Source organism: Nomascus leucogenys, chromosome 9, assembly GCF_006542625.1.
Source record: "Nomascus leucogenys isolate Asia chromosome 9, Asia_NLE_v1, whole genome shotgun sequence".
Classification (NCBI taxonomy): domain Eukaryota; kingdom Metazoa; phylum Chordata; class Mammalia; order Primates; family Hylobatidae; genus Nomascus; species Nomascus leucogenys.
This window is the reverse complement of record NC_044389.1, coordinates 47,986,317-48,000,517: the sequence shown is the minus strand read 5'-3', so window position 1 is coordinate 48,000,517 and position 14,201 is coordinate 47,986,317. Positions and strand designations below refer to the sequence as shown.

Here is a 14,201-nt window from a genome sequence, read left to right as displayed (position 1 = left end):
AGAGGAAAAGCCTGGAGGGGATGTGTAGGTATAGGACACTTGCAGAGTGCTCTGACTCTCCTCTCAAGACCTGTGTGTCAACAGAGCCTGCCAACAGAGAACAGCTGTTCTTCAACATGAGAGTCTGCTTCAGGCTGGAATCCTTTCTTACAATTTATGACTTCATATATGCCAGGCACTAAATTACAGACTGTACCTTAAAATCTCGGTGTGGTGGGAAGTCAGGTAATAATTGCTACCACACACCGAGCACTTCTATGAGCAAGGTGGTTTGTGCTAAGAGTTTTTCCTACAGCATTTCATTTAACCTTATAGCCATCATGTGTCCTGGGTGTTATCATCTCATGCAAGAAACCTAAAGCTGATTGAGGTTATGTACATTTTCTGGGTCATTCAATTAATAAGTGAAGAAATTCAATCAAGCATTGACTTAGCTAACTCAAAATGGTGCTTTTAACCAGTACAACGTCCTGCTTCCCTCTTGAAAACATAAATGATTGGTCAGAATTACATGGCATTAACTAAAAGGAGGTCACAGAAAGGCTGGTCACAGAAGGGTTACATGTAGGCTGCATAGCCCTGGGCTATAGAGTAGAAGGAAAGGGGTCCTGGAAAGCATATAATCCCATGGTTCTCAAACTTTTTTTTCTTATTGTGGTTAAGAAAAACATAACATAAAACAAAAGATGGGATGCTTCAAAAGTTTGTGAAGATACAGCAAGATAGCTGTGCATCTTTGCAGAGGGGCCATGGAATCTTCTCTGTATTGTTGCAGTTTTAGGATATATGCTGCCAAAATTGAGCACTCCCAAATTTTTTAACTTGCAACTCACAACGTGAAACACATTTTACATCATGACTCCATACACACATCCATCTATAACTGAAACAAAATTCTACTTTATAATCCTTGCACTTCTTCCACGCAGTACACTCCATTTTTCTATTACATTTTCTATTTTTAAAAAAAATCTGGCCATAGCCTATTAAGTGGACTTTACAACTTGCAAATACTGATCTCTAAACATCAATGGATGGAGAAATGGAGGCTCCAGGATGTGTTGGATACCTGGCGCAGTGCCTGGCAAATAACAATCCTGAGTGTCTTTGCTTTATCTCCCTGTGTGATGCAGCAAGCCTGTGTACTACCTCACCGGCAGAGCTGGGATGGAATCCAGGTTTCCCAATTCCCAATTTAGGGTTTCTCAGTCAAGGAAAGTTTGTCAAAGAGGAGGGATTCTCTCATGGAAGAGTTTCTTCACAGGGGTGGGGAGAAGTGGGAAGAAACAGTGAAGTTGTGGAAGACTCACACTGCCCACCATGGGCCTTGCCCGAGGGCACAGGATACTACAACAGGACTGTCTAATTCCAAAGCCCACACTCTTTTTGTGGTTGTCTACCCTGGTTGCTCTGTAAAACCACCTAGGAACTCGTCAACAATACCAATGCCTGGGCTACACTCATCAATTTAATTGGATTATTTAGAGGTGGAGTGTTTTCTAAGGATCCCCAGCCGATTTTAAAGCAGAGCTACCATCTCTCAGTGCAGTGCAGAAGACACCTCATAAAACTGTTCTCACCAACCTTTCAAGCCTCAGCTGCAAGGCTGCCCTCTGGACCCCAGGGAGTCCTGACTTAAAGCCACAGTCAAAAGTAACTGCCATTCCCTTGTATCCCTCCAGCATGCACAGGTCCCTTTATCTGGTGCTTATCTCCCCTGCTACATGATGCCGGGCTTCTGCCTTACTCACTGTTGTATCCCAGTGTGGAATAAATATTTACAGTATGCCCTTTGCTCAGATGGCTCTTCTTTTCCAAGCCTTTCAACTTTCCTGTGATTTAGCTGTAACCCCTAAAGAGGGTGATTCAGTTCTCCCTATTGAAGTACTACTGCGGGTAGATTTTTTTTTTTTTTTAATTCTCCCCAGGATCGGTTCCACAGAGGACAAAAGGAACTCTCACTTCACAGTTGCAAAATCTTGACCAGTGAGGACCAGTCACTGAAGGCAGTGAGACTACAGTGTCCCTTCCCACGTGGCTGGGCTTTCTCTCCCAGTCTCTCCCCTCCAGTTGTCTCCCCTAGGTTTTCAAATCCTCCAGGGTTTCTGACAAGACAGTGTTCCCAGGGTGCAGTGCCCTGGACAGGAAGTAGGGAAGAAGGACTCCTGCCCAGCTCGTGACCATTGGTGTGTCACACCTTGAGGCCTCACTTTTCCGTTTTGTTAGCTGGGAACGAAAACATTCCTAACTCAATTGTCACCCTCCGCTCCTTTCCCCTTGGGGATTATATAAGAATCCTTATACATGAAAACAAGCTTTGTTCAGGTCCTTGAGCTTTTCTGAGGACAGCTTTGTATAAATATAAGATACCTTTTGTTATTGTGTGTGGCCCAAGGGATTTCCAAAAAGAAGCTGGGAGCCAGCAATGCTCATTTTTATAGGCAGAAAATAGCTGTTGGAAAAACAACCTGATGTGTGGAGCACAATGTTCTTATCGAGCAGACAGAATTATCTTTCCCAGGCAGCCATGAAGACGAAACACCTGGTGCACACGTTTCCTGCCCCTTCACATATTTTGAAAGAAACAGACCTTTACCCTGACCTGTCAAGCAATGATCTTCATGAACTTCTGTCCACAGACTCTGACTGTTATCTTGGCTTGCTTCTGTGGATTTAAATGGTAAACATAGCTGATCCTCACTCACAGGGCATCTTCTTCTCCAGATATCACACAGACCTTATCTGATCCACACATGCATTTCTTCTTCCTTAAAATGCAGTCACCGGACTGGGCTCACCTCACTGATGTCAGGGGCTAAGGGCCAGGGTCTTCCTGCTTTCAGCCCAACACAGTGTTGGGTGCTGGTGAGGAGATCAGGACCTTGAAGACTTGCCCCTGACCCGGCAATGACTGAAAAATCTTTTGGGAAAGAAAACAAAATAAATCCACTGAAAACATTTAGAGAACCATACAACCCTGTAATAAAATTTACTGTCTATCTTGAAGGCTTGAAAGTGTTTGAAAAAGGTAGAAATCAGTGTAGGAAAGTTCCATACAAAAGCACCAATACATGTAGAAGGTTCTCAATAATATTAGTTAAGTCAATGAAGGAAACCTGAAGTGAATGAAAAGCATTTGAAACGGTGGAGGAAGGAGCCAACAGCTGCAGAAGCCACGGAGCACAGTAGTTTAAGTGTTGATTGTGAAACAAGACAGATTGGCCTGAGTGTGCCACTCACCAACTGTGTGATTCTGAGCAAGCTGTGTCACCTCTCCAAGCTTCACTTTCCTCTTTCATAATAAATAACTAACAACAATAACTCTATCATAGGCTCGGGGGAGGATTGAGTGAGATGAATACAGGCAAAGCTCTCAGCACAATGCCAAGCATGGAGTAACTGTTCAAACAATGTTGAATATTGTTGTTGTTTTTATTATTATTAGGGAAAACATGAACAAAGGCAGAAATTACTTAGTCTGTGCATGGGAAAAATCTATTTTCCCTACCATAATAAAATAATCAAAATACTTGGTACTATTATTTAAAATCCCATCTCCCGGGCTAGATGAGATGCTATAAGCCATGATGACACGGGTCATTAGGGCTCTTAGGAACTGTTGCATGGTACATAACATGGAATCTGAGCAGAAAGAGCCTGCCCACTGCAATATCGTGAAGGAAAGAAGATGTATATTAATGACCTCCTTCCAGGTCCGATTTCTCGCCTCTTGCCTTCTTTCCACCCTCTTCCCCATCCCCACTACTTCCATTTCCCCATGGTGCCTCAGTGACCTCACATTATCTCTTCTCAACCCTCCCCTCCCCACTCCCTTCTCACCCTTCCACCCAAATTTAAAATCTCATCTCCCAGGCTGGATTGAGAGCCTGGTGAGTCAGGGGAAATGGGACTGTCATGGTGGCCTCTCAGGCAATGTTGATAGCATATGGGGTCAGGGGCAGAGATTCCCTTGGTCATTTCTTGATCTATCGAGTCATATGTGGGTAGCTGCTCACCTCTTACACGTGGAGCACTCAGCAGGAAAACTTCCAGTTCCCCTACAAACGAAATTTTCAAGTGAGAACTTAAGGAATTCTTCATTTTCCTAAGAGAAGAAACACAAATGCCATAAGTAAGCCATGATATCAAGGTCATTAGGGCTGTTACATACTGTTGCATGGTTGGTGCACTGCACACAAAGCCCTGATGTAGGCATCTGCTTGTCAAGCTGTGCACTGATGGGGCTATGGGCATCCACCCTGCTTCCTTCCCAATTTGTCCTGTGGATGACAGTCATGGTCCTACTGAAATGGCCTTGACCACATTTTTAGTTTCATAAGGCTATCTTGGCTCCAAGTTACCTACAGGATAAAACTCCAATTTTCTAGCCTGGCAGAGAAAGCTTTTCACATCCATCCCTGCCTTCCTCTCCTCATTTCCTGCAGTGATAAACTCCTCCTCAGTTCCAGTCCCCCTGCCGAACACTATATCCTTTCAAAACATTGTCCTTCAATCTGAACACTATCTCTAAAATTCTTCACCTGATAAACTCCTCCTGCTCTACTAGAACCTCCTCCAGTATCATTTCCAAAGTCAAAGTTTTCATATCTTTTCCAGCCTTTGGATTCTGCAGTTTATACCTCAAATGTTTAGCACATAGTGGATGCTTAGAGATACTTCTTAAATGAATAAGTTCTAACTTCAATAATAGCATCTATTGAGAGGTATGGGAATTGTCCTATTTTCTTGTTGGTTTCCTCATCAGACTGTGAGGTTCTCAAAAGGGTGAAGGGAGGGGAGATTGTGTCTGTTATTTTTGTATCTTCAGAACCTAGTACAGTGACCCATATAATAGGCTTTAAAGCAAAATTTGACAAATGAATGAAATTCTAAGATACCTTTTGCAAAATGATTTTTTTCTCATTCTACATTCTTTCATGACTAGTCTTCTCTTCTCTCTTAATGCTGAGTTGGAGGAGAGGGAGGAGAATAGGGAATTTTTGTTATCTTACCTCTCCAGAATATAGGTGAGAATATAAAACATAGGGCAGGGGCAGGAAGTCTCTTTAGGTTAAGATCCCTAACATCAGAGGCTGCAATGGCAGAGTCAGGAGTCTTCTGCAAGCACATGCAAGTGAAATCTTGTGAGGCAGTGAGGGAAGCAAGACAGGGCCGGGAAGAAGCAAAGTGAGGATATGCGGTCAGCTGCAGTTCAGTCTCCGTCTGGTCCCACAGATAGCACTGCAACAAAGATGGCCTCACAGATTTGTCCCAACTTGAGGCAAGGGGGCTGGGCTTTTATACCCCTGTATTAGTGGTTGGCTGCAAGCCACACCCAGAGGTTAGGGAACAACCTCTCAGGTATTTCTGGGTGGATCAGCTTCTGTAGGCTAAGGGCAAGGCTTCAGTGAAAGGTGCAGCTGCAAGCCATTGATCACCAACACCTACAGAGCTGAGTGACAAGACAGCTCATCTGGTAAACAGATACCAGCAGCACTGCAACAGCCCCCATCAACCCCTAAAACTAAGGAAGGTGATAGAAAGTGTTTACTCCAGAAGGGCCATCCAGCCATTATTTAAAACCTATCTGCTTCTGCTTGATCAACAAGTCTAATCAAACTGGGTTATCTGAGCTAGTTCCTCACGTTTTAACAGATTCAAACCAACAAGATAGAAGAAGGAGCAGAAATCCTTAAAGGTAAGTGCACCAATAGAAGCAGATAAGAAATAGGAACTCCAAAAAGCACAGCAAACTGGAAACTTGCAGTGTAGAGCCCCAGAGGGTTGTGAATTAAAGAAAAGACTAAAACAAATTGAGATTTACAATGATGCACTAAGTCAAGAAGAAAATGTTAAATAAGCTATATTTGGCATTCTATGCTTAAGAACACAAGGTGATGTGCAACATAATTTTAAATGATGTCCTTTAAAAGTCGGAAGCTTTGGCCAGGCTCGGTGGCTCATGCTTGTAATTCCAGCACTGTGGGAGGCCAAGGCTGGAGGTTTGCTTGAGGAAACGAGTTCAAGACCAGCTTGAACAACCTAATGAGACTCTGTCTCCACAAAAAATAAAACAATAAAAATAAAAACTTTGGAAGTTTTAGGTATGCGAGCAATCACATAGACATTTTATTGTTACAGCATATCTCCTTCTCTGCCAGCCTGGATAAGTGAGGCATTACTGATCTCTATCTTTGAGGACTTCTGACACCCAGGATCCCACTGAAGCTTCTTAAGAGTAGCATAATTTCCACCTTGTTTAAAAGTTCTGGTAGTTTGTAATCCACCTAGTGTGATTAAATAATCAGGGCTGATAGAAACCATCTTGAATCACCACATACACCCACACATGCATAAGTCTGATACAGAGAGAGCTTTAGACTAGAATCAGACAGATTTCAAGTTCCTCCCCTGTCATTGACATGTGCGACCCTAACCAAATCATTTGTTTTCCCTGAGTCTCAGTGTCTTCATCTGTAGACAGAAAATAAATATTCATATTTATTATATTATTAACGTTTGTTGTGTTCTTATATATACTATATATTACATATATTTACATACATGTAGCCACATATATAATCACATATTAATATATAATATATTATTTTATATAATATATTAAATATTTATTATATTATAATTGTATATCAACATATAATTACATATATTATATAATTATATAATATATAATACACAATAATCATATGTTACATTATTATATTTATTATATTCACAATATTAGTATGTCTCACCAGTCTCTTGTGATGAGCAAATGATATAATGTTTACAAAGTTACTTTGTAAGGGGCAAAATATAATCTAAATGAAAGTGAAGTATTTTGTTCCTTTCTTCCTTCCAATGAACTCTTTGACAGTTTTTCTACATCCATAAAACTGGTGAGACACACATGGATGCCATTTCCTAAAGATTCAGTCTGTCCCAGTCCACTACCACCTGACCTCTTATTCTGCCATCCCAGGGGGTGGCCCGGACCCCCATTTCTAGCTCTTGTTTCAGAATGACTGCCTTTGGAGAATGGGGTTTCTCAGGAAGGACATTGCAAAATCAGAAAACGCTGATCTGCCAAATCTGTAACATTTTTTTCCTGGAGCACTTTCAGGAATGTGTCACAGGAGGTGGGGGAGATGGGCAATGGAACAGAGAGTACTAGGCACCAGCAACCAGGTAATAAAATGTTCAAGCATTCCTTTTCAAAATCTAATGAAGACATCAATCTTCATTAGGTCAAAGGGTCTGGGGTCCACAGTGGTGAGATTTACTGAGCCGCTTCAAAAAGCTGGAGAAACAATGACCAAAATGCAGGCCATAGCGCAACAGGCATTGGATTCTAGAACTCGATGATGTCTATTTTCAACAAGTGTTGAATTTGCCAATAGCTATTAGCCCTAAACACCATCCTGCAGCTCAGTGTGTGCTGGAGCCAGCTTGCACTGGCTCAAGAGAGCTGATTCTTCATGGCTCTTTCCAGCCATGCTCAGTGATGTCATGGTGGAGCTTGTAATTGGCCATGGTGGCACTATTTGCATCATGAAAGTCAGCAGGTGCCACAAATTTTCCCCCAAAGGACCCTCTTACCAGCACACTACTGCTTAACTGTGTATCCAAATGCCAACAAGATGCATGGAATCCTGAAATCGCTTTCAGAAGAACAATGTTGTTCTTGAATTTTCATGTGAACCACTGAAAAAATATGTCTTATGTATATATATAACTTCTTTGCTTTTATATTTCAAATTTACCTTCCTCATACGGCCTCTCTTTTAGGCTGAATGTGGAAAGCAGCTGCTACTGACCTGAGAAAACGTCTGAGGCACTGTTATGTCCTTGACATTGTCAACTTCTTTGCTTTTTCCATGTTTCCCAGGCTGTACCCTCCACCAGTACAGAGGACACCTCCAGAAAGCAATTTTCTTTCGCAAGGAGTATACCTTGAGGTGTCCTATAGGTAAGTGTCAGCAAGATGTTGTTCTTGCTTGGAGGAATTTTGCAAAGCAGAGTGGATCCAGCTGAAAGAAACCAACCTTACCACAATATAGTTTTCTTCTTTCTTTTAATATCGAATTTGTAACATACATGTAATTACAGTCCTAGAAGGGAAAGACAGAGAGAATCAGGCAAAAAAAAAAATGCTCGAAGAAATAATGACTGGAACTTTACAAATTGGATGAAAACATGAACACATGGATCTAAGAAGTTCAACAAGTCTCATGCAAGATAAATACAGAGAAAGCCACTCCTAGACAAATGACAGTCAAATTGATTAAATGTAAACAGAAAGAGAACATCTTAAAAGCAGCCAAAAAAATAAAAACATATATACCAGGAACAATGCTATGAATGATGGCTAATTTCTTTTTCTTTTTCTTTTTCATTTTTGAGACGGAATCTCACTCTGTTGCCCAGGCTGGAGTGCAGTGGTGCGATTTCTGCTCACTACAAGCTCTGCCTCCCAGGTTCAAGCCATTCTCTTGTCTCAGCCTCCAATATAGCTGGGACTACAGACACCCAGCCAATTTTTTGTATTTTTTAGTAGAGACGGGATTTCACCATGTTAGCCAGGATGGTCTCAATCTCCTGACCTCGTGATCCACCCGCCTCGACCTCCCAAAGTACTAGGATTACAGGGGTGAGCCACCGTGCCCAGCCTCTCTTTTTTTTTTTTTTTTTTTGAGATGCAATCCCACTCTGTCACCCAGGCTGGAGTGCAATGGCACAATTGCTGGTTCAAGCGATTCTCTTGCTAAGCCTCCTGAGTAGCTGAGATTACAGTCCTGCACCACCACACCCCATTAATTTTTTGTATTTTTAGTATAGATGGGGTTTCACCATGTTGGTCAGGCTGGTCTCAAGCTCCTGACTTCAAATGACCCACCTGCCTCGGCCTCCCAAAGTGCTGAGATTATAGGTGTGACACACCACGCCTGGCTGAATGATGGCTAATTTCTTATTAGAATCTATGCAAGACAGAAGACAATGGAATAGTATTTAAAGGAAATAAAACTGTTGCCATAAAATTCTATATCTACCTAAGAAAAGTTCTTCAAAAATTGAGGTAAAATAAAAACATTTTCAAATGAAAGGCTGAGAGAATTTACTACCGACAGACCTACACTGCAACAAATGTTAAAGAAAAATGTTTAGACTAACAATAAATAATACCAGATAGAAACTTGGGCATGCAGAAAGGAAAAAAGAGAAAAATGATTAATGAACTTCCAGTTTCCTGTCAATTATGTGAAAAACTTAGAAGTCACCATTCTGTCCTAACAGGTAAAAAGTTGGACAAACTGTTAATTAAGCAACCTTTCTTAGATCCATCAGAGAAATGAGGTCACAAGGCAAACCAATGCCCTCAACACTGAAGAGACAGTTGAATACAGAGAACCACAGCTTACTAAAGCAAAAACTCACGAGCAGAAACCACCTTGGGAATAAGTACTGAAGTAGAAAAACCTAAACTGTAATTGATTAATTGCTGGAAACTCAGTGCAAAAAAACTCCGAAAGTTAAAAATTCTGGGGGAACCCAGTCACAGGAAGCCTTCCACACTTGTATGAGTTTGACCTCCAGGAGATCTACCTGAGTAGGGAGGGGATCTACTCCTCCTGAATGGATCTCCTGGAGGTCAAACTCATACAAGTGCATATTGAATATTGGGGAAAAACAATTAATATTGGGGAAAAAAATCCCCTGTGCTCTGGCAGCAGGAAGAGGAAAATGAATTATTTTGTAATATGTCAGAACATTCTATTCTTCATAACAAGTCTTGCCCTCAGGAGAAATTATTTTACCAGATACTAACTTGCTGGGGTTTTATCATTACCATAAGACCAAAACCAGACAAAGACATTACAAGAAAAAAAATCCCTGCAGACCAATATTGCTCATGAACATAAATGCAAAAATCCTCAACAAAATATTAGCCAGTCAAATCCAATCACGTATAAAAAGAAGTAGAACCAAGATGGCTGAATAGGAACAGCTCCAGTCTACAGCTCCCAGTGTAAGCGACACAGAAGACAGGTGATTTCTGCATTTCCAACTGAGGTACCGGGTTCATCTCACTGGGGAGTGTCAGAAAGTGGGTGCAGGAGAGTGGGTGCAGTGCACCAAGCGTGAGCTGAAGCAGGGCAAGGCATCACCTACCCGGGGAAGCGAAAGGGGTCAGGGAATTCCCTTTCCTAGTCAAAGAAATGAGTGACAGATGGCACTTGGAAAATTGGATCACTCCCACTCTAATACTATGCTTTTTCAACAGTCTTAGCAAACAGCACACCAGGAGATTATATCCCGCGCCTGGCTCAGAGGGTCCTATGCCCATGGAGCCTCACTCATTGCTAGCACAGCAGTCTGAGATCAAACTGCAAGGCAGCAGTGAGGCTGGGGGAGGAGCTCCCGCCATTGCGGAGGCTTGAGTAGGTAAACAAAGCGGCTGGGAAGCTCAAACTGGGTGGAGCCCACTGCAGCCCAAGGAGGCCTGCCTGCCTCTGTAGACTTCACCTCTGGGGGCAGGGCATAGCCAAACAAAAGGCAGCAGAAACCTCTGCAGACTTAAATGTCCCTGTCTGACAGCTTTGAAGAGAGTAGTGGTTCTCCCAGCATGCAGCTGGAGATCTGAGAACAGACAGACTGCCTCCTCAAGTGGGTCCCTCACCCCCGAGTAGCCTAACTGGGAGGCACCCCCCAGTAGGGGCAGACTGACACCTCACACAGCCGGGTACTTCTCTGAGACAAAACTTCAAGAGGAACAATCAGGCAGCAACATTTGCTGTTCACAAATATCCACCCTTCTGCAGCCTCTGCTGCTGATACCCAGGCAAACAGGTTCTGGAGTGGACCTCCAGCAAACTCCAACAGACCTGCAGCTGAGTGTCGTGACTGTTAGAAGGAAAACTAACAAACAGAAAGGACATCCACACCAAAACCTCATCTGTATGTCACCATCATCAAAGATCAAAGGTAGATAAAAACGACAAAGATGGGGAAAAAACAGAGCAGAAAAACTGGAAACTCTAAAAATCAGAGCACCTCTCCTCCAAAGGAACACAGCTCCTCACCAGCAATGAAACAAAGCTGGACGGAGAATGACTTTGATGAGCTGAGAGAAGATGGCTTCAGACGATCAAACTTCTCTAAGCTAAAGGAGGAAGTTCAAACCCATGGCAAAGAAGTTAAAAATCTTGAAAAAAAATTAGACAAATGGCTAACTAGAATAGCCAATGCAGAGAAGTCCTTAAAGGACAGGATGGAGCTGAAAACCATGGCATGAGAACTACGTGACGAATGCACAAGCCTCAGTAGCCAATGCGACCAACTGGAAGAAAGGGTATCAGTGATGGAAGATCAAATGAATGAAATGAAGTGAGAAGAGAAGTTTAGAGAAAAAAGAATAAAAAGAAATGAACAAAGCCTCCAAGAAATATGGGACTATGTGAAAAGACCAAATCTACATCTGATTGGTGTATCTGAAAGTGACACGGAGAATGGAACCAAGTTGGAAAACACTCTGCAGGATATTATCCAGGAGAACTTCCCCAATCTAGCAAGGCAGGCCAATATTCAGATTCAGGAAATACAGAGAACGCCACAAAGATACTCCTCAAGAAGAGCAACTCCAAGACACATAATCGTCAGATTCACCAAAGTTGAAATGAAGGAAAAAATGTTAAGGGCAGCCAGAGAGAAAGGTCAGGTTACCCACAAAGCGAAGCCCATCAGACTAACAGCTGATCTCTCCGCAGAAACTCTATAAGCCAGAAGAGAGTGGGGGCCGATATTCAACATTCTTAAAGAAAAGAATTTTCAACCCAGAATTTCATATACAGCCAAACTAAGCCTCATAAGTGAAGGAGAAATAAAATACTTTACAAACAAGCAAATGCTGAGAGATTTTGTCACCACCAGGCCTGCCCTAAAAGAGCTCCTGAAGGGAGCACTAAACATGGAAAGGAACAACCGGTACCAGCCACTGCAAAAACATGCCAAATTGTAAAGACCATCAAGGCTAGGAAGAAACTGCATCAACTAACGAATAAAATAACCAGCTAACTTCATAATGACAGGACCAAATGCACACATAACAATACTAACCTTAAATGTAAATGGGCTAAATGCTCCAATTAAAAGACACAGACTGGCAAATAGGATAAAGAGTCAAGACTCATCAGTGTGCTGTATTCAGGAAACCCATCTCACGTGCAGAGACACACATAGGCTCAAAATAAAGGGATGGAGGAAGATCTATCAAGCAAATGGAAAACAAAAAAAGGCAGTGGTTGCAATCCTAGCCTCTGATAAAATAGACTTTAAACCAACAAAGATCAAAAGCGACAAAGAAGGCCATTACATAATGGTAAAGGGATCAATTCAACAAGAAGAGCTAACTATCCTAAATATATATGCACCCAATAGAGGAGCACCCAGATTCATAAAGCAAGTCCTTAGAAACCTACAAAGAGACTTAGACTCCCACACAATAATAATGGGAGACTTTAACACCCCACTGTCAACATTAGACAGATCAACAAGACAGAAAGTTAACAAGGATATCCCGCAATTGAATTCAGCTCTGCACCAAGCAGACCTAATAGACATCTACAGAACTCTCCATGCCAAATCAACAGAATATACATTCTTTTCATCACCACACCACACCTATTCCAAAATTGACCACATAGTTGGAAGTAAAGCTCTCCTCAGCAAATGTAAAAGAACAGAAGTTATAACAAACTGTCTCTCAGACCACAGTGCAATCAAACTAGAACTCAGGATTAAGAAACTCACTCAAAACCACTCAGCTACATGGAAACTGAACAACCTGCTCCTGAATAACTACTGTGTACATAACGCAATAAAGGCAGAAATAAAGATGTTCTTTGAAACCAGCGAGAACAAAGACATAACATACCAGAATCTCTGGGACACATTCAAAGCAGTGTATAGGGGGAAATTTATAGCACTAAATGCCCACAAGAGAAAGCAGGGAAGATCTAAAATTGACACCCTAACATCACAATTAAAAGAACTAGAGAAGCAAGAGCAAACACATTCAAAAGCTAGCATAAGGCAAGAAATAACTAAGATCAGAGCAGAACTGAAGGAAATAGAGACACAAAAAGCCCTTCAAAAAATTAATGAATCCAGGAGGTGGTTTTTTGAAAAGGTCAACAAAATTGGTAGACCACTAGCAAGACTAATTAAGAAGAAAAGAGAGAAGAATCAAATAGACGCAATAAAAAATGATAAAGGGGATATCACCACGGATCCCACAGAAATACAAACTACCATCAGAGAATACTATAAACACCTCTATGCAAATAGACTAGAAAATCTAGAAGAAATGGATAAATTCCTCGACACATACACCCTACCAAGACTAAACCAGGAAGAAGTTGAATCTCTGAATAGACCAATAACAGGCTCTGAAATTGAGGCAATAATTAATAGCTTACCAACCAAAAAAAGTCCAGGACCAGATGGATTCACAGCCGAATTCTACCAGAGGTACAAGGAGGAGCTGGTACCATTGCTTCTGAAATTATTGCAATCAATAGAAAAGGAGGGAATCCTCCCTCACTCATTTTATGAGGCCAGCATCATTCTGATACCAAAGCCTGGCAGAGACACAACCAAAAAAGAATTTTAGACCAATATCCCTGATGAACATCGATGCAAAAATCCTCAATAAAACACTGGCAAACCTTAGCCAGCAGCACATCAAAAAGCTTATCCAGCAAGATCAAGTGGGCTTCATCCCTGGGATGCAAGGCTGGTTCAACATACACAAATCAATAAATGTAATCTAGCATATAAACAGAACTGAAGACAAAAACCACATGATTATCTCAATAGATGCAGAAAAGGCCTTTGACAAAATTCAACAACCCTTCATGCTAAAAACTCTCAATAAATTAGGTATTGATGGGACATGTCTCAAAATAATAAGAGCTATCTATGACAAACCCACAGCCAATATCATACTGAATGGACAAAAACTGGAAGCATTCCCTCTGAAATCTGGCACAAAACAGGGATGCCCTCTCTCACCACTCCTGTTCAACATAGTGTTGGAAGTTCTGGCCAGGACAATCAGGCAGGAGAATGAAATAAAGGGTATTCAATTAGGAAAAGAGGAATTCAAACTGTCCTTGTTTGCAGATGACATGATTGTATGTCTA

The 14,201-nt window shown here is 41.7% G+C and overlaps 1 non-coding gene across 1 annotated transcript; it reads right to left on the bottom strand.

The window, feature by feature from the left end:
- Window positions 1–698: 698 nt before the first annotated feature.
- LOC115836792 lies at window positions 699–806 on the bottom strand. The gene has a single exon (XR_004031808.1). It is a non-coding gene; the product is annotated as a U6 spliceosomal RNA (small nuclear RNA).
- Between the last annotated feature and the right edge of the window lie 13,395 nt (window positions 807–14,201).